Source organism: Pongo abelii, chromosome 15 (genome assembly GCF_028885655.2).
Source record: "Pongo abelii isolate AG06213 chromosome 15, NHGRI_mPonAbe1-v2.0_pri, whole genome shotgun sequence".
In the NCBI taxonomy this organism is placed as follows: Eukaryota; Metazoa; Chordata; class Mammalia; order Primates; family Hominidae; genus Pongo; species Pongo abelii.
In genome coordinates, this window is record NC_072000.2 from 103,458,437 (window position 1) to 103,478,288 (window position 19,852).

Sequence of the window (19,852 nt, forward strand, 5' to 3'; positions counted from 1 at the left end):
GTGAAGTGGCAGCCGATTTTATGTCCACACTCAGCAGTCCGGGACAGGCATATTTCTGCAGGCCACATGTGCTGCCTATCTGCAGGCCAGCTTCCCTGGGGTGGGCAGTACCCAAGGCCTGCACCTGCTCCACCTCCCACAGGACGCTCCTGCAGCTCTTTCATTCCTGGGCCAGGCATGTGTTGAGCTCCAAGCTGAGAGGCGTCTGCTTCTTCTCTGGGCAGGACACCCTGAAGAACATCATCAGGAATGGCGGCAGCACAAGCCAACACAGGTTCCTGTCTGTCCTCCTCCGTTTCAGCTCTGTGTGTGCTTCTGGCTGACTCCTGACCTCCGCACTTCCCACTCTCCTTCCCAACTACCTGCTTTGCAAACTTGAAGCTCCAGCATCAGACACCAAGGCAACAGATTTACAGGGACTGCTCCAGCAGACCCTGCAGCTGTGAGGTTGCGGTCAAAACCCAGGTGTAGATCCCTTTCTGTCTGTACTCACATGTACCTTCCAGTGGTTCTGCTTCTTTGACCCAACCCTGACTGATACAAGAAGATACGCCCCCAGCTGGCTAACCTCCTGGACTCAAACATAACAAGTGCTCTGAGTTGTGGATGCCGACACATCATGGAGCAGGGGAGCGAGGGGAAGCTACCGAGGGGTGACGCTTGAGCCAGCCTGGACGAGCCTGCCAGGAGGAGGGGAGGAGGGTGGCCCAGGGTGAGGGTGCAGACCCAAGTGAGGTTCAGCAGTCCCACCAGGCTCCATCAGGAGCCAGCGCCCCTCGCCCCCCCACAGTAAAGGAGCACACCCGAGGATCCGCCTCTCCCGCCACAGGCCCGAGGGGTGGTTCAAACCCAGACCAGGGCTGTTCAGGCTTGACGCCTCCCCATAAGCCCCATCATGGAGGATGAAGACCAACCAAGGGAGCAAATGGTCTGAGCCAAACAGAAAGTCAGAAGGGCGGGTGTGGGCATTTTCTATGGAGAAAAGGGTAGCAGAGGAGGAGTTTGACCCATCCTGGGTGGCAGAGGAGTTTGGCCCATCTAAGAATAGAGTGGAGCTCTGCTCCGCTCCCCAGGAGAACCCAGGGAAGTGGCAAGCCCAACAGCAACCTGGCTGTGGCTGCAGGAGGGCCTGAGGAGGCCACCAACAGCTCTCAGGTGCTCCCAGGCCTCTCTGCTGGCCCGAAAGTGACTGGGAGAGGATTTCTCTTGGAAGGCAAGGAACATGGTCAAACCACATAAGAGAAAAGGAGGTCTCAGCAGTGCCAACGTGGACGGATGACGGCTACGGGTGGACATGCCTAGCCCTGCTACAAGCCCCTTAGCATGCAGGCTCATCTCCAGGGAGGGAGGTGACCCCAAATTGACGGGGTTAAGTTTCTGTCATTTGGAATTTAGTTCAGTCATAAAACCTCCAAGGAGGTTCCTGGCACACCCCCAGGTAGTGGCCTGGGATTTGCATAAGAGACAGATCTCCAAGTTCATGTATCAAAATGCCCCCCATGAGTTCCCTGGCATTAGAAATGTGGCCACTTCTGGAGGGGCCGACAGCCACGGGGGAAGGATTCCCAGCAACAGTGGAAAAAGCCAAGGCAAGAATTAAAACTAACCAGCAAAACCAATTGGAAACAGCAGGGGAATTTGCTGTGAAAGTTGGTTTCAAGCACACCCCATCTGTAATTACTCATTTTGAAAGTGTCACGATTTCTCCTGCCAAAATTATGGCTTCCCATCACTCGTTAAACCCCTTTCACACCACTCTTTCTTCACTCTGCAAAAATGGATTTCACTCAAAAAAGAAATTAGAAAAATAATTGATGTAATAACCATAACCTTGAAAATACTTCTGCCAGAATTTCAGAGCAGAAGGGAAAGAAGGCCCAAAATAAAGGCATCTCTGTGGAAATCAGAAACCCAAATTAGTTCTACACCCTGGCTGCACCCACTTCTCCGCCAACTCCCTGCAGGTGAACAGGAGTGAGCTCTGTTCCCACCCCCAAAGAGACAGGACCTGACGCTGCCTCTGCATGCACAGAGCTCAGACCTTGGATGCCACAGCCAGAAAGGCAAGGCCAGCTGGCCCTCCCCCCACCCCCCGTTTTTTCAGAAGGGGAAACTTAGGTTCACAAACACGCCAGTTCTCCTTCCAGGTATATTGAAGGATTGCATGTCCCCACCTCCTTTGAACTAATTGTGACGGTGTAGCTTTCCTGGACCAAGGAAATCCGAGTGGAAGTAAAGTGTGTCACTTCTGGGTGGAGGCTCTCGAAGCCATGTACTCATGTACAATTCTCATATTCCCTTTTTGCTGCCTCAGTGATGGTGAAGGCCCAATTGGGGCGATTCTGCCTAGCCAGGGTTTCTGAGTATCTATGGCAAACAGAGCCCTCCTGCTGACCAGTGTCAGACATGCAGCAAAAGCAAAAATTAAAAAAAATGAACAACCACATCAAAGAGTGGGCAAAGGATATGAACAGACACTTCTCAAAAGAAGACATTTATGCGGTCAAGAAACACATGAAAAAAAGCTCAACATCACTGGTCATGAGAGAAATGCAAATCAAAACGACAGTGAGATACCATCTCACTCCAGTCAGAATGGCGATTATTAAAAAGTCAAGAAACAATAGACAATAGATGCTGGCAAGGCTGTGGAGAAATAGGAATGCTTTTCCACTGTTGGTGGGAATGTAAATTAGTTCAACCATTGTGGAAGACAGTATGGTGATTCCTCAAAAATCTAGAACAAGAAATATCATTTGACCCAACAATCCCATTACTGGATATATACCCAAAGGATTACAAATCATTCTACTGTAAAGACAGATGCACACATATGTTTATTGCAGCACTATTTACAGTAGCAAAGACATGGAACCAACCCAAATGCCCATCAATGATAGACGGGATAAAGAAAATGTAGTACATATACACCATGGAATACTACGCAGCCATAAAAAAGAATGAGATCATGTCCTTTGCAGGGACATGGATGAAGCTGGAAGCCATCATCCTCAGAAAACTAACACAAGAACAGAAAACCAAACACCACATGTTCACACTTATAAGTGGGAGTTGAGCAATGAGAACATGGACACATGGAGGGAAACAACACACACCAGGGCCGGTTGGGGGGTTGGGGGTGAGAGGAGGGAACTTAGAGGACAGGTCAATAGTTGCAGCAAACCACCATGGCACACATATACCTATGTAACAAACCTGCACGTTCTGCACATGTGTCCCAGAACTTAAAGTAAAAGAAAAAACTAAGCTTATGTTGTGTTTAAGCCACGAACTGTGGGAGATGTTTGTTACAGCAGCATAACCTATGTCACCCAGACAGTTACACATTTTTGTGGTGGTGGCAGCCGTGATTTGTTGCTCTGTTTTTCCTTAGTAAGGTCTATAATGTCGGGATTCGTATTTTGTCCTGGCTACCAAGTCCACCCAATGCCTAGCACACAGTGGGGCTCAGAAGATGTTTGCTGAATGAATGAATGAATGAACAGGCTCAATGGAGAATGAGTCAAAAATAAGATGGTCTGTTGACAGACATTTCCTGAACTGGAGAGACAGGCTTGACATGTGCAGATCATGACACCCCATGCTTTAGAGATGGGATGGAGGACCACGGTGTGTGGGTTTTTAAGTCTATCCAAAAATCCTACCCAAGTAACTAGTTATTGCCTTTTAAAGGTAAGGCAGGGTGGGCGCCGTGGCTCATGCCTTTAATCCCAGCAGTTTGGGAGGTCGAGGCAGGCAGATCACCTGAGGTCAAGAGTTTGAGACCAGTCTGGCCAACATGGTGAAATCCCGTCTCTGCTAAAAATACAAAAATGAGTCTGGTGTGATGGTGACACGTGCCTGTAATTCCAGCTACTTGGGAGGCTGAGGCAGGAGAATCACTTGAACCCGTGAGGCAGAGGTTGCAGGTTGCATTGAGCCAAGATTGTGCCAGTGGATGACAGAGTGAGACTCTGTCTCAGAAAAAAAAAGGTAAGGCAAAGAGATCCGTCATGCTTGGGTGAATTACGTAAGGCCACACAGCTAGCAAATGAGCAGCCAGTCTGACTCCAGAGCTGGAAGTGGTCCTCTGCTTGGCTGGACACTCACAGCCCCAGCACAGGAGCCCCGGGGGGAAGTCCATACTCTCATTGTTCACCGGCTGCTTCTGTTAAATTTACACAGGTGAAAGCTCAACGATGCAGTGAGCAAACACATGTCAAACGTCAATCTACTGTCAGTCTTCAGATGCCTTTTGGAGAATGTGGAACTCACAGAAGTCAGGAAGCCTGCAGAGTCAGAAAGAGTGCTGGGTGGTTATTAGGAGTCCTGCATTCGAGCCCTGGTATCACAGCTGTGTCATCACTTACCTGTGCCTTGGTTTCCCCTATTGCTATAGCAGACAAGCTGGACAAAATCACCCCTAGGATCCATTCCAGCTCTAGAGTTCTACAGTTCCTGTGAACATGCCTCCGGCTGATGCAGGAAAGAAAGTCAAACCCTTTTAAGAAAATCACTAAAGCCCTGAAATTACATGAACGCCTTTGAGATTCCTGAAAGAAAGGCATTTGCTAAATCCCCTCTATTATTTCCAAAGGATATTTTTTATTATTATTATTTACCAAAGGAATTTCTGGACAGAGTTTAAGTGCCCCAGAGCCTACAGAATAATCATCTCTTCGACACACAACAAAAGGGTCTGAATATTCTTGGCTGATGACTTTTTCTTTGAAACACGTTCTCCATGGAACAAAGGGTTTTTTTTTTTCTTTTTTTTCCCCCAATCTCTCAGAGTTCAAGTAAAACACACACACAGATACACACAAACCTCCTAATGATCACCAACCCAGAAAACTTTAAAAGTTGGCCAGATGGCCTAAGAACACATTCAAAATACTGCTGATTCTCCTCCAGGACATGCCCAGTACCATTCATTACTGGGGGAGCTGGCTGTTAGGAACAAGACAAAAATGATCTCTATATATTGAGAGCGAGGAGCCAGGCTTTGTGCCAAAACTTTTGTGTGCATTATCTCATTTAAACCTCTGCATAACCCAGTGAGGAAGATGGGAAAACACAGACTAACAGAAATTTAGTCTAGGATCTCACAGCTGGTAGGAGCTGGTGTTGGGATCCAGTCTTGGGTCTCACCAACTCTGCAGTTCATGCTGTCTCCCACACTCCATCTCATTTCATCCTCATGCCCAGCCTAGAAGGCAAGATTAGAAGGCCCATTCTACAGATGAGGGAACTGAGGATGGGCCCCAGATAAAGCATTGGCCCACAGCTAATGCCTATGAGTCGTGAGTTGGTCACTGAAGCCAGGGATCTAGTCCATCAGACCAGAAATCCTTTTGCCTGACTCCACACTATTTCCAGGCAATGCAGGCAATCAAGATGCATACTCCCCTCATTTGGTGCTAACTTATGGGCCAATGGACTGCTAGTGCCAATTCTCAAAATTCTCAAGTAAATGAGAGAACAAGGAAATTATTTGTGGCACAAGTGAGCATGTGCAGTCAAAGGACAGATGACATCTCCAGAGCCAGGGTGGAAATCTCTGCATTCGGTAGGCCCTGCAGTGATCCCTACTCCTGCCCGGGGATCTGGGCCCTGTCAGTAATTCCACTGCAGGCAGCTGTTTGCAAAGGTTAATAACTCGGACCATAAAAATTTGTGGCGAGTTGCAACTTGGCACCAGCTGCCTCAGAGTGCGAGAGAAGCTAGCGTTTGCAAAATATGGTTCAAATAATCCAGCCACCACCTCCCCCCCCCACCGCAACCTTATTTTTCTTTAGTTTTAAGAGTGCAAGAAACATAGAAGTTCTGTGGTTTCACACTGATCTTTTTATGGTTCGAGAGACTCCAAAACAGAGTTGATTAAAAAAATGCCTGTGCATAATGCCGACCATTGTGTGGGCATTTTCAAGGAAGCATGTCATCCGGTGCGGGACGTCGGAGACTTGAATGTTCTTCTCGTTGGCTTAAATAAAAGGTTTTGTTCTCAAACAAAAGAGACATCCCGACTCAACAACTGTTTGTGTCTTGACCTCTGCACCCAAACCCCAAATCTGCTCAGAAGAGGCAATTTGATACGAGAGAATGAGCAGGGACATTGGATCTAGCTGGGAAAACCTGAGGCCTGGCTCTGCCTCTTCCTGGCTCTAGGACCTTGGGGATCGTGCTTCTCTGATTCTCACTTTCCTCATCTCTATAATGGGCACAGGAATTTCTACTTTGTAGGGTGGTTGAGAGACTTGCAAGAGATAACACACATAAAGCATAAAGTCAATTCACCACTTTGGAGAAAAAAAATTAAGAACTGACAAAGGACCAGGCATGGTTCTCAATGCTGGAAATCAACAATGAACAAGGCAGACCCAGCCCTTGTCCCAGTAGAGCTCACGTTCTTCCTGCTGGGGGAGCAGGCCATGAGCAAGTTAAGAAATAAATGAGATTATGTTAGATAACAATGTCTTGAAGAGCAAAGTAGTGACTGCAGGGAGGAGTTGTGCTACTTCAGCACCAGGAACCGGCAAACGCCTCCCTGAGGAGATGGCATTCAAACTGAGGCTGAATGAAATGAAAGAAGTAGACATGGAAAAGTGGCTGGGCAAAAAGTGATCCAGACAGGAGGATTAGCAAGTGCAAAGGCCCTAGAGTGGAACTGGCGAAAGCCCTGGAGTGGAACTGAGAGGGCCAGGCCGGGGCATGTGGAAGCACCAGAAGGTGGAATAGGTGAAGCTACAGAGAGATGCAGGGGCATATCGGGTGAGGCCTTAAAAAGCATGATGAGGGGCTGCATTGGGCTTTATTCTAGGCCCAACAGGAAGTCATTGATGGGTTTGCAGCTATGGAATTTCAGGGTCTAACCTGCGCTCTGATTCTCTTTGCTAGTTGGGGAAAGGATAATAGCAAAATAAGTATAATAGAAAAACACAGATCAGTTAAGAGACTTTCTCAGTCCAGGCAAAAGATGATGGGCTGCTGTGGGAACAATGGAGTTGGAGAGAAGCATATTAACTTCAGGATACAGCTTGTAGGTGGGGCCATGGATGGATGGCAGCCAGAGAAGGAAAGAGAACCCAGGAACACCCAAACTTTAGAAGTTGGATAAAGGAGTGTGGATACAGCGGCCAGTAAGGGAGTGGGAGAGAATAAGAGAGTGTGATGTCCTGGAAGCATTGAAAAGAAAGAGTTTTGAAAAGGAGCAAACAGGAGCACAGAGAAGACCGATGACCATTGGTTTGGCCAGTGGAGGTCACATAGATGACCTAGATACATGAGAAAGCTGAGATGGCAAATACAGGCAGCTCTCTCACTCAGTCCAATAAATAGATGGTATTCCTAAATACCTTCTTTAGGAATGGATATTGAGCACCTCATACCATCTATTGATAGAGAACTTTACAGTTTACAGAGTGGTTTTACAGCAATTGTCTTATTTCTGGTGACTTATGAGGCTTCTATCACGACAATAAAGATTTTCGTAATAATAATGTGTATGTTCAGATGCCCGGTCCATGTGGTGGACTGAGCTGGCACAGAAGGACTGCCCAATCTGCCCATCCCCAGCCCAAACAAATAAAAATATTGGATACAATACAACAAAAAACTCTTCAAATACAAAGCCAAGCTTAAAAGCAAGGAAAGAAAAATCTCCAAGAGCTCAAAGTGAAGATAAAACTCAAACTGGAGTAATTGATGAAAGCTGAAGATGAACACGTCACAGGATATTGGACTAGATTATAGGAACTGGAGACTAGGAGAGGAAATGAGACTTCAGGCTGAACTGAGGCAGAGATATGTCTCTGAGCCTCTGCACAAAACCAGGGACCAGAAAGCATTGCTCACCCATGAAACTACAAGCTAAAACATTACTCTAAATTGCTCCAGAACTGACAAAACACACAGGATCCTAGCAGAGGCAAATGTAAAACTACTCAGAAGTGATACCTTTAAAACTAGAAAACCAAGCTCTAGAGAAAGCTACCCCCACTGAAGATGAGCTCACAATAATATATTATAATCCACCCAAGCAAAAAAAAACAACAACAAAAAAACACCCTAAGGTATAGTACCATCAAAAGACGTAGCAAAGGAGAGAAGTTCACCTTAAGAGCTGGAAATAAAAGACAATTTTGGGAAAAAAATCTTTAAAATAAGAATATTTAAAATCTTTGAAGAGAGACAGGAAGAAATACAAACCAAGAAATACATACAAGAACAAAATAGTATGTGAAAGAAAAGGCATATCTGAAGAGAACTAAAAGGAGATTCTAGAAATGAACAATGTAATAATTAAAATAGAAAAGTTCAAAAGGCAGGTTAAACAGAAGACTAGACACATAGAAGCAAAAATATTGAACTCTAACGCAGACATTGGGAAATCACACAGGATACAGGAAAAAGCGAGATAAATAACTGGAAAATATGAGAGAATAATTTGAGTTCTGCATGACAAAAAGAGAAGCACCAGTATATTAAGTGAAACTATCTTTATAGGTCAAAAATGGTTGACTTTCAGCAATGTCATACAGCTCTACCTACTATGTCTAACATGAGTTGCAGAGAAGAAAACAACAAAGAACGTGGGAGAGATAATTGAAGAGCTGAGAACTGACAATTTTTCAGAATTGGTAAAAAAAAAAAAAAAAAAAAACCATGATGCCTCATATTGACTTGAGTAATATAAAATATAGTAAAACTATCAAATGTCAAGAACAAAGAGAAAAGTTTTAAAGTCACCAGAGAGAAAAGACAGGAAGGATTGAAAAACAGCAGACCTCTTGTCAGCACCCTTCAAGTATAAAGGCAGTGGTACAATCTGTGAAAGGCTTACAGAAGGTACTAGCAGCCCACTATTCCAGAGTGAGAACTGAAAAAGACATTTTCAGGCATACAATTTATCAGCCACAGATTTGCACTAAATAAAAGTACTATGAAAAGAAAGGAACCAAAGTCAGAAAGAGGTGTTCAACATCACCAGGCATCAGAGAAATTCAGTTCAAAACCACAATGAGATATCCCCTGACACCTGTTAAAATGGCTACTGTCAAAAAGACAGGACAAGTGTTGGTGAGAGTATGGAGAAAAAAGAACACTTGCACACTGTTGGTGGGAATGTAAATGGGTACAGCCACCATGGAAAATAGGATGGAGTTCTTCAAGAAACTCAAAATAGAACTACCATATGACCTAGCAATTCTACTTCTGGGTATGTATGCAAAGGAGTATTTCAAAGAGATATCTGCACACCCCCATGTTTATTGTGGCATTATTCACAATAGTCATGATATAGAAACAACCTAAGTTTCTATATCATAACAGATAAACGAGTAAAGAAAATGTGATATATATACAATGGAATATTATTCAGCCATTAAAAAGAAGGAAATCCTGCCATTTGCAACAACATGGATAAAACTGAAGGACATTATGCTACATGAAACAGGTCAGACACAGAAAGACAAATACTGTTTGATCTCATGTATGTGCAGGATCTAAAAAAGTCGAACTCATAGAAGCACAGAGTAGAACAGTGTTTACCAGGGCCTGGGAAATGAGGGAAATAGGGAGACGTTGGTCAAAGGGTACAACGTTAAGTTATAAAATGAACAAGTTCTGGGGATCTAATGTGTAGCATGGGTGTTGATGGATATGTTAACTAATTTGACTATGATAATGATTACATAATGTGTATATATATCAAATCATATATGAAAAGAAGCTTCAATATATTAAGTGAAACTATTTTTATAGGTCAAAAATTGTCGGCTCTCATCAATTTCATACAGTTCTCTCTGCTATGTCTAATTTGAGTTGCAGAGAGGAAAACAAGAAACAATGTGGGAGAGATATTTGAAGAGCTAAGAACTGACAGTTTTTCAGAATTGAAGAAAAAACTGTGAGGCCTCATATTGACTTAAGTAATATAAAATATAGTGAAACTATCAAACATCAAGAACAAAGAGAAAACTTTGTACATACTGTACAATCTTTGGTGATTAAGTACTTTACAAATTGTTTAAAAACCAGAAAGAAGGATGGGACTACAAGAAGCAATGTGAGACCATAAATTGGTAAATGTGTTATAAGGCTAAATAAGTATTAACTGCAAAAAAAAAGGATGACTAATGTAAGGGTTAAAATAAGGTAGAGCTAAAATATTAAACATCAATAATATTTTTTAAATGGAGGGAGAGTTCAGAATTAAAGAGCTGTGAGATAAATTGTTAGGGAAGAGGATAGAGATAGCTGTAGATTTTTGTTAATATTCACCTTAAAATTTGGGGTGAGAGGGCAACTGCTAAAAAAAAATATGTAGCATGTATTACTTCCAAACAAGTAGTTACAAAAATTAAAATCAACGCTGTAGACAGGGATTATCAACCATTTTCTACAGAGGACCAGATAGTAAATATTTTCATCTTTGGTAGCCATACAGTCTCTGTGAAAAGTACTCAACTTCAACTCTGTAGTGCAAATGCAACCAAAGACAAAATATAAAGGGCACTGTCTCAATAAAATGTTATTTACAAAAATAGATACCTGTCTGGATTTGGCCTACAGCGCATAGTTTGCTACCCTTTGCAACAGATGGCAAATAAAGGGACTGTAAAAAGTAATAAACAAAAAGTATATATTTAGAAAACAAAAAATAAGTCCTAGAATCACAATAAATGTAAATGGATTAAAATCATCTATTAGAATATCCAAGTTGTATAATGATACAGTATGATGTCATGTATATACAGGTTTAAAACACACGTACAATACCATTTGTTGTTTATAGATATGTTCATGTTTAGTAAAGGTACTGAAAGGGACACATACAATTTGAGAGAATAGTACCTTAGACAAAGCATGAGGAGAATAGATTTAGAGAGGGATACAGATGCCACATCAATCTGTCAAAGATTTTGTTTTCAAAGCAAACAAAAAACCAAAGCCAATTTAGTGAAACAATAATATTTATTTATTCTACGTAGTGCGTACATGGGTATTTGTTACAATACTCTATATTTTTCTTAGGTTTGAAAGCATTTTATTTTTTAATCACTTGCATCTCATTTACACTTTAACAATCATTAGGGGAGTTGTATTATAAACTTCATTTCTCCAGATGAAAAACGTGAGGTTCTAGAAGGGTAAGAGGCTTGGAACACTGAGACCATGATCTTAGAACTCAATTAAATGTGGTCTAGATACTGCAAGATACTTTGTGAGAACTTGAAGACATGTGTTTAGTAAACACTTCCCCTCCGTAATCCCTGAGGCACCTACCTTTTACCAGATACTCATTCTCTTCTCATTCTCTTCTAACTATATTCGTGCGTCAACCACTTCCTATCCCTCCTCTGCTCTCTGGAAATTTATGGTATGAAAATATAGCTTGAATCACACCCTACTCCAGCTCTTGAATACCAGCTGTGGGCCCAAGGATATAAAAACAAAAAGGATACTGCTCTCTCCAAGTGGTTTAATTTCCAACTCAACTATCCTCTACCTGGACAGGCATTAACTTCTTCTCTAAGCCTCCATTTCTTCATCTGTAAAATGGGAATTACCATCCCTAACCTAAATGGTTCCCAGGATTTTTGTAAGAATAAAATGAAATTGCCTAGTAGATTACTATTCTGACAGAAAAAGTCCAAACTCCTGAGCATGCCACTCAGAGCGGCCTTAAATCTCACCCCTTCCTGCCTTTGAGTGTTTTCTCCTATGACACTCACTCTACACCCACTCCCCAGTCATTCCATTTACTCCACCCCTTCCAGGCATTAACTGGGTTGATGTAAAAGTAATTGCGGCGGTTTTTGCCATTGAAAGTAATGGCAAAAGCAGCCGCAATTACTTTTGCTCCAACCTAATATCAGGATATTTCCTCTTTCTGCACTGCCTTCTTGCCCCAGCTCTTCATCATTAGTCGAAATTAAATTTTACCTGAAATAACATGACTTTCAAGAAGCTTTCTCAACATCTTCAGTGATGAGTAGATGTCTCTTCCATCCAGCTTTCATAGTCTTCGCTTATGGATTACTATAAACATTCTTCCTTATAATTCAAACTATTTCAGTGACTAAATTATGAGTTCCTGGATGAAACAGCCTTCAGAGTGTCCAACTTTGGTGCTCAATAAATGCCTCTGTGATTGACTGAACAAAGCTGTGGCCAACTGAGCTCCATTAGGTTGAGTAGGGTTGAACTGAGTAAGCTGAGTACCGCTGGGAGGTGTTGAATTGAGCCAAACTGGGCAGTGTTAAAGACAGCATGTTGAGCCAAGCTGAGCTGATCTGAGCTCTGAACTGAGTTGAGCTGAGCCCAGCTAAGGTAACATGAGCTGAGGTCCACTGAGCTGAATTTAATTGTGCTAAATTGTGCTAGGCTCCACTGAGCTGAGTCAAGCTGCACTGATCTGACCCTAGAAACTGAAGATCTCACAACAGTTTGGGCTTCTTTAGATAGAAACACTCTAACACCTACTCCCAATTATACACTGATAGTTCATCCACTAAGAATTAAACCACTTCGAGAGAAATACAAAGGCTGACTTCCACCAAGTACAAGGGCCTAGGCGAGCTATGTTGCTCAGTGAATTGTGTACATTTTCTAGGCAGGTGATCACAGAAACCAACTGGAATGAATTTCAGAATGTTTTGTGTAACTGCTGTCTTCTGCCTGGTTGCCCTATTGCTTAGGCAGAGCCCAAAGGGGGAAAAGAGTTTGCGGGAATAGCTCTCACCCAGGAGGGCTTGAAATGGCAAATTGCTCCCAAGGACAGATCAAGGTTGAGTGCTGACTAACCAAAAAATAATAAATATCTGCTACATCTAATATCTCCCACAGTCAACAAAAACATCAAACAATTCCATCAGAAAAGAATTAGGTTTATAAGGCAGCATGTTGGAGTGAAGCAAAGATGGACTTTGAAGTCAGGGAAATCCTTGTGACTTGTTAGCTGTAGAAACTTAGATTATTTCATCTCTCTGGATTTTAGTTCCCCTGTGTATCAAATGAATAAAATTAAATTAAAACAAAAACCACCTACCCCATAGAGTTGCAAAAAGAATTAAATAAAAGGGTCTTTATGAAGCTCCTCACGTAGCACTTGACATATGGTAGATATTTAAACAGAACTATCCCTCCCCTCTATAATGGTTTCATCTGCAACTGCTGTGGACATTCCTTTGAAACTGCTCATTGAGTCATCTGGGCCCTGTAGACTCACCCTGGTCATACAGGGACTTATATTTGAAGAAAAGCAGTGAGTAGTTTCACACATACCTGGCCCTCCCTAGAACACTTTAGGCCAGTCACAATCTCTCACCAGGCTCCGTTTCCCAGTTGTTAAAGGATGGGTTGTACCAGACGGCCTCTAAGAGCCCTTTCAGTTCTAACACTAGGATCACCTGCTGATTTCCCCAGGCACCCAGGTAAGCAGAAGCCCTCAGGGCCCATCTTATGTACACATGGGCCCTGGCCGCAGTAAAAAACCTGCATCATTAATAATGCTCACGCTAAGTGGGACGTTCTGGAAATGAAAAGCCTTGTTTATAGGGGCCTGGGATGGGGAACCAACATTCTTGCTGCGGCCGCCCATCACCCTGGCCCCTTTCAGTATCTGAATGGGCCGCACACCTCCCACTCTGTGCTTTTGCACCCACACCATCCTCTCTGCTGGAAGGCGCTTGCCTACCTTTCACCTAGTTAACACCTCATCTACTCTTCCACCAGGGCTTAGCTCAGTCTTGATTTTTTTCAGGGACTCCCCACCTGGCCTCCAAGATGAGTCAAATTCTCTGATTATACATTCTCATAACAGCATGGATCTCTCTGCATCTGCCATGTATTGCCACAATAAGGCTGTGTAACAAAACCACCCTGAAACTTAACACAGCAACCATACGTGGTTTCTGTTTGTCTGTAGGATGACTGAGCTGTTCTGTCAATTTGGGCCAGGCTTAGCTGATCTCAGCTGGACTGGCTCTTGCACGAACAGTTCACTGCTGAGTTGGCTTGGGGGTTGGCTGGTCTATGACACTTCAGCTGATGTGGCTCCGCTGTACTCTCTGTGGTCTCTTTTCTGCAGCAGGCTTGCCTGGCCACATCCTCACGGGGTGGCAGTAGCCTGCAAGGCCTCTGGAGGCCTAGAATCAGAACTGGCACAGCATCACTTTCTCTGCACTCTATTGGACAAAGCAAGTCACAGATCATCCTGTATTCAAATGGCAGGGAAATAGCAGCTACCTCTTAATGGGAGGAACTGCAATGTCACTTTGCAAAGGGCTTGGATACAGGAAAGGGTAGGCAAGTAGAGCTGTTTCTGCAATCGATGTACCTTATTCCCCCTTTAAAGTACCTGTCAAGGTCATTTTCCCCTCTAGATATGTGACTATTACATACATACCATTACACTATAAGTCCTAGGAAGGCTTGAACCAAGTCCTGGGGTATTTTTTTTCTCATCACTCTATGCCAAGTATTCATTCATCAATTTACAGATGACCTACAAGGAAATGAGCACTGTGTTTAGTATTTCTTAAATATATTATCCCAACCTTCACCTTAACCTATTGAATAAACATTATGTTCCCTCCTTTACCTGTCATTGCTTTGAGACTCAGAGAGAAAAGACAACTCCCCTAAAGTTATAAACTGAGATCCAGCAAGATGTTGTATTAGTCTGTTTTCACACTGCTGATAAAGATGTATCCGAGACGGGGAAGAAAAAGAGGTTGAATTGGACTTACAGTTCCAATGGCTGGGGAGGCCTCAGAATCATGGCAGGAGGTGAAAGGCACTTCTTACATGCTGGTGGCAAGAGAAAATGAGGAAGATGCAAAAGCGGAAACCCCTGATAAACCATCAGATCTCACGAGACTTATTTACTACCATGAGAACAGTATGGAGGAAACCGTCCATGATTCAAATTATCTTCCATCAGGTCCCTCCCACAACATGTGGGAATTATGGGAGTACAATTCAAGATGAGATTTGGGTGGGGACACAGAGCCAAATCATATCAATGGTGTAGTAGTCACGAGTACACAGTATACCAATATTCCGAGCTCTTCTCTGAGAACATAACAGGTGTTTTTCTGGTGCCTTGAAGTTAAGTGGACAATGTAACTGGCTTTGGCCAATGAAATGTAAGCAGAAGTAATGTGTGTCACTCTCCGGTGGAACCTTTATGAGCCAGTGTGCAACTTACTCTGTGATGGCAATAGATGACATTCCAGGTGACAGTTGCCCTGTTGGCCTGAGTCCCTGAGTGAGAGCAACACAGCCAAGCCCCCAGTTGATTTAATATGCATAAGATGTAAGTCTATGTTGGATTAAGCCATCAAGATATTGGAATTATTTGTTACTGCAGCATAACCCAGCCTAACCTGACTGACACAAATGCCTACGGCCATCCATGGACCCCAAATCACCAGCTCTGTTCCCAGCCTATGACATCAACAGAAATGCATATCCCTGAGTCTGCACAGTCCAGTGAGTAAGAGAGACTCTCATGGAAGCCCCTGCGGTATTTCCTGCCCCAGCCCCATGCTGACCAAGGGGATGGACAAGGGGCTGGGAGAGTTCAGATGGAGGAAAGAACAGACCCTGGGACATGGCCGCATGTGGGGCCCTTCCCCTGGGGCCTTCACACAGACCACAGCAAGGAACTTCTAATAGCAGGTTGTAGTTGGCATACTCAACTAGCCACTTGGCTGGGAAAATAAATCAACAGCTTCTGTTGCCAGAAAAGCCACAGCTGCCAAACCCCCTTTGAGGTTTGGGGGCCGTACATGCTTGATGCTTCCAGCCATTGGGAACCAATGTGCATTTCCAGAGGGAGGGTCCAAAGGAAGCCACTGGTAAAACCCAGGGCTGTGGTTGGCTGACACGAGGCCTCAGATTATCCGGCCAAAGTCCAAGTCTGGTCAGACCCTCAGACCCATCTTCAGCATGCTGCATTGCCCTCTGCTGGTCCCAGCAGCCTTGAACCTGGGCTCAGGTGGGTGAGGCAGAAAGAGGACACTGGCAGATAGAGCGAACTGCTTCGGCTCCACTCGCCTGTGCACTCCCCTCCCTAAGCCTTATTAGGATTTTTTAAGTGGGATGACATCGACCATAGAATTGGAAGCTGGCACATGTTTCCTGACATCAAGGCCCTACAACTCTCCCCAAGTTCCTACCATGACGCCAGCGCAGGGCACAGCTGTTTTCATGCATTGTGCCATTCTATCATTTAATGTCTGGGTGGAGATTTTTATTGTTCCTGTTTCATAAACACTGAAGCTCGGAGAGGCTCACTGTGAGCATGGGGTTAGAAGTAGCAGGATAAGACCCAGAACTCCAGAGTATGGGAGCCTCACTGGCACAGGAGGCTGCAGAGAGAAGCCAATGGGCACATGGTGGGGACAGGCCCCTGACCTCACTCTTGCCCTTGACCTTGATTTTTCTATTTTTTTTTTTCCAGCAACAAGGGTCACCCCAACACCCAGGCCTCTCACCAGGCCTGCCAAAGGTGTCTGGGCATCTCCAAACCCCTTGCATTCCCAGGCAAACCAGAAACGCAAAAGCCCAAGATGGTGGGACCCCAAAGCCGACACACCCAGGCCTGTTACGGAAAAAACATGAAAATGCGTCAAGCGGGGTGGGAATGGATGTTCATGATTCCACCAAATGTCTGATAGTGGGAACATCGCCCACGACAAGTATGTATCAACACCAACAGAGACAGAGGGAGCATTTTGGGACACTGTACGCTCAGGCCTGGAGATGTCAGCTTCGGGGGTGGATTATAAAACGGCCCAGCAGCCTTTCCTGGGAGGCTGAGAGGCCCCTGCTGAAAAGTTGCCCTGAGCACGGGTCTCACTCTCAGCCTCTGCTCAAGCGCTTCCTCCGTCTTCCTTTTAACCAATCATTTGTACAGCCCTTCACAAGTCAGCTCACATAAATCCCAGTCTACAGATGAAGAAACTGAGGTTCAGGGAGGTGACATGACCTGGCTCACACAGTAAGTGGTGAAACCAGGACTTGGCCCATGTCAGTCTGGCTGCAAACTCACGCTCCTAACCCTGACCACCCTTGACTGTTGCCATGAGGCCTAGGCTCAGAAACAGGCAACATGCTGGTGCGGGAATCAATTCCGGCTGGGACAGGCTTGTTCAACTAGGCTCCATGGAGCTATGGCCGCTGGGCCACATATGCTCTGTAAGACCTTGAGGTAGACATTCACCTTGGCAACCCTTAGTTCCAACATCAGTAAAAGTAGACTTGTGGGCTCCCCTGGGAGAGTCAGGTGGGGCTGTGGTGGTGAGGTTCCCTGCAGCTGGTAGGGAATCCAGGACTTCAGATTGCCCCTCTGAGACAGGGGCAATGTTAAGCCCTCCACCGGCATGAGCTCCTGTTTATTGTCTTGATGATGGTGATTCTTATTCTCACCCACACATCAGCAAACCCATTCTGGGGTGTCTCCAGGAGATTAGAGCTACCTCCTAAGGACAAACCTTTTTCCAGAAATGGTTATTTGCTCTAAATCCCAGAAACTAAGGCAGGCACTGCATGACGCGTGCTTGTTAAACTCACCACGTGTGATCTCCTCAACTGCCAAAGACAATTCGAAGTGTCACACTCGTACACTCATACCCTAGGATGTCCAGCAAAATTTAGCATGCCAGCCAGAATGCAGACTTCTGGGAAGGGGAGGCATGTCCCATTCCCCTCCTTATCCCCAGGGTCTGAGAAAGGCCTGGCATAGATTAGGTGCTCAACAATTTTAAAATGAACAAATGAATGGACTAAGAATACTAATAGACATTTGCATAAAACATTATCATTTACAAGGCACATTTCCAGCTATTGTCTTGCTCAATCTTGATTAGAGGTCATCGACCTCATGCCACTTTGCAGATGAAGAAATGGATTGGAAGCTCTGGGAGGGAGAAGCAGGAACTGCTTCACTTTAATGGCAAATCAAATCTCTGCTTATTGGATTCCTTTTCATCCATCGAAGCTTAGATTTCACACCAGCTCCTCTGTGAAGCCTTCCCAGTCTTCCCTGTAACTGGTATTTTCCTTCTCTGACCTCCCAGAGTTCTTTACCCAACCTCTATTATTTTTTTTCACACTCTGGCTGCTATTAGGATTGGTCGAGGGCATGCCCATCTCCTCCTTAATGGCTGTGTCTTGTACTTCTCATGTCCCCACACACAGTAGGTCCTCAACCAATGCGTGCTGACTTAAAGATGTCCTCGACAAGCTTCTTGCGGCTAACATGTCAGAGCTGGAAAGGGCTTTAAAGATCAGCTATCGTCCTCTCATTTAATAGAGCCTTGCCTGTGTTACCCAGAGAGTTGGCCTGTCTCCTGACTTCTAACCCAAGTCCCTTCCCAATAAGCGGACTCTAACACCGAGACTGACTCTCCCATGCCAACTCCAATGGACTGGTGATGGTTGCTCCTGGCTCCAGTGAAAAGAGTGCCATGATCAATCAGTAATGTCTGCCACTGATACAGAAGGGTATGTGATAGAGGGCTGTCAGCTGACCCCAGCCCTAGGTCATGCAATAGATATCAATTAGAATTAATGTTTATTGATGGATTCTGCAACTAGGATGGAATTCAAAAGTGACCCACTCCATATCCTATTGTTAAATTTCTCTTACCCAGCCTTCTCTCCTTCTCCACCTTTGTCTCTCCAATTAGGTTGGGTGTTCCTCCATGGCCAAGGATGAGTCTGGTTCATTTCTGGACTCCCACTGCCAGCATACAACACAAGGTATTCGGTGAGTGTTTATGGGGAGAAAATTAATGTAATCAAACTTGGTTCAACAATGATGGGTCCATAAGGTGAATGGGTGGACACGCAAATGGACAACAGAATCTCAGCTGACGCCCCCCAAATGTCTGCATCAGCCTCACTGAGGAGTGAAGAGGACAGAGCCTGGCCCCTTGGAGTTCCTGGATGTGGAACTCTCACCAGCCACTTTATGCATAAGCTCACATTTCAGGGGTGTAGAAAAAGCGTTCCCATCTTTCCAGCTGCGGGTTGGCACATTAGCAAAATATCCACAAAATATAGGTTTGGGGAAATCATTTTATAAAATGGAATAAACCATTATCCAAAAGAAAATTGCCCAATCATTAAAGGGATTTTTTTTTAACCATTCAAATACCCATGGCCTTTATTCCCAATCGCCCTGTTCCTGCTGTGTTATAGCGGGAGGAAAATGTGAATTTATTTGTATCTTCCAATATGCCCATTCTCTGTATGAGGCATCCGTGCCAACTATGTGTGAAGAGATATAAATATTCCAATTCAATTATAAAAGGATGTAGATTTGGAATTCTGAACCTCTTGATTTCAATTGTTTACAAAATCTTTCTCCGTGTGGTGATTTGTTCAAGGTATTTAATAAGCAGATAAGTCTATAAAAAGACAGAAGGTATATTGTTTTTTATTAAAGATGACCCTGCAGTCTCAGTCCCTGTGAAATATATTCCTTTTCTCCCTTTCCTGAAAGATTGGAAACCTTTAGGTTTTTATAAGCAAGAAAGGGAAAAATGAAGTGCATAAATTATAAACAAACAACTCCGCACAAAATGAAATATTTTTAATGAAGTCTAAGTTACAGTTCTAGAAGGTACTAAACACGCCTTTCGCAGCCCCATTCATTCATGTATCTGAGAACCACAGAAAGAGCCTAGTGTCCCCTCCTGGAATACAGACCCTCGTGTTAGTTGGAAGGGATGTTTATAAGGATCAGGACTGGATGCTGTGGAGATCCCAGCCCAGCCACTGGGTTCAAGCCTCCTTCGGGGAGGTTCATGCTTCTGTGTTCCCTCCTAGCGTCTTC

General features: G+C 44.3%; 1 long non-coding RNA gene across 1 annotated transcript in view; it reads right to left on the reverse strand.

The window, feature by feature from the left end:
• Positions 1 to 10,998: 10,998 nt before the first annotated feature.
• The window catches only part of LOC129049840 (uncharacterized), a 33,744-nt gene continuing 24,890 nt past the window's right edge, over positions 10,999 to 19,852 (reverse strand). Inside the window, exons 2-4 of the long non-coding RNA XR_008513216.2 lie at positions 18,662 to 18,754; positions 14,411 to 14,509; positions 10,999 to 13,005 (exon numbers count right to left, since the gene is read on the reverse strand). This is a non-coding gene — a long non-coding RNA (uncharacterized LOC129049840). The remainder of the gene's footprint in view (positions 13,006 to 14,410; positions 14,510 to 18,661; positions 18,755 to 19,852) is intronic.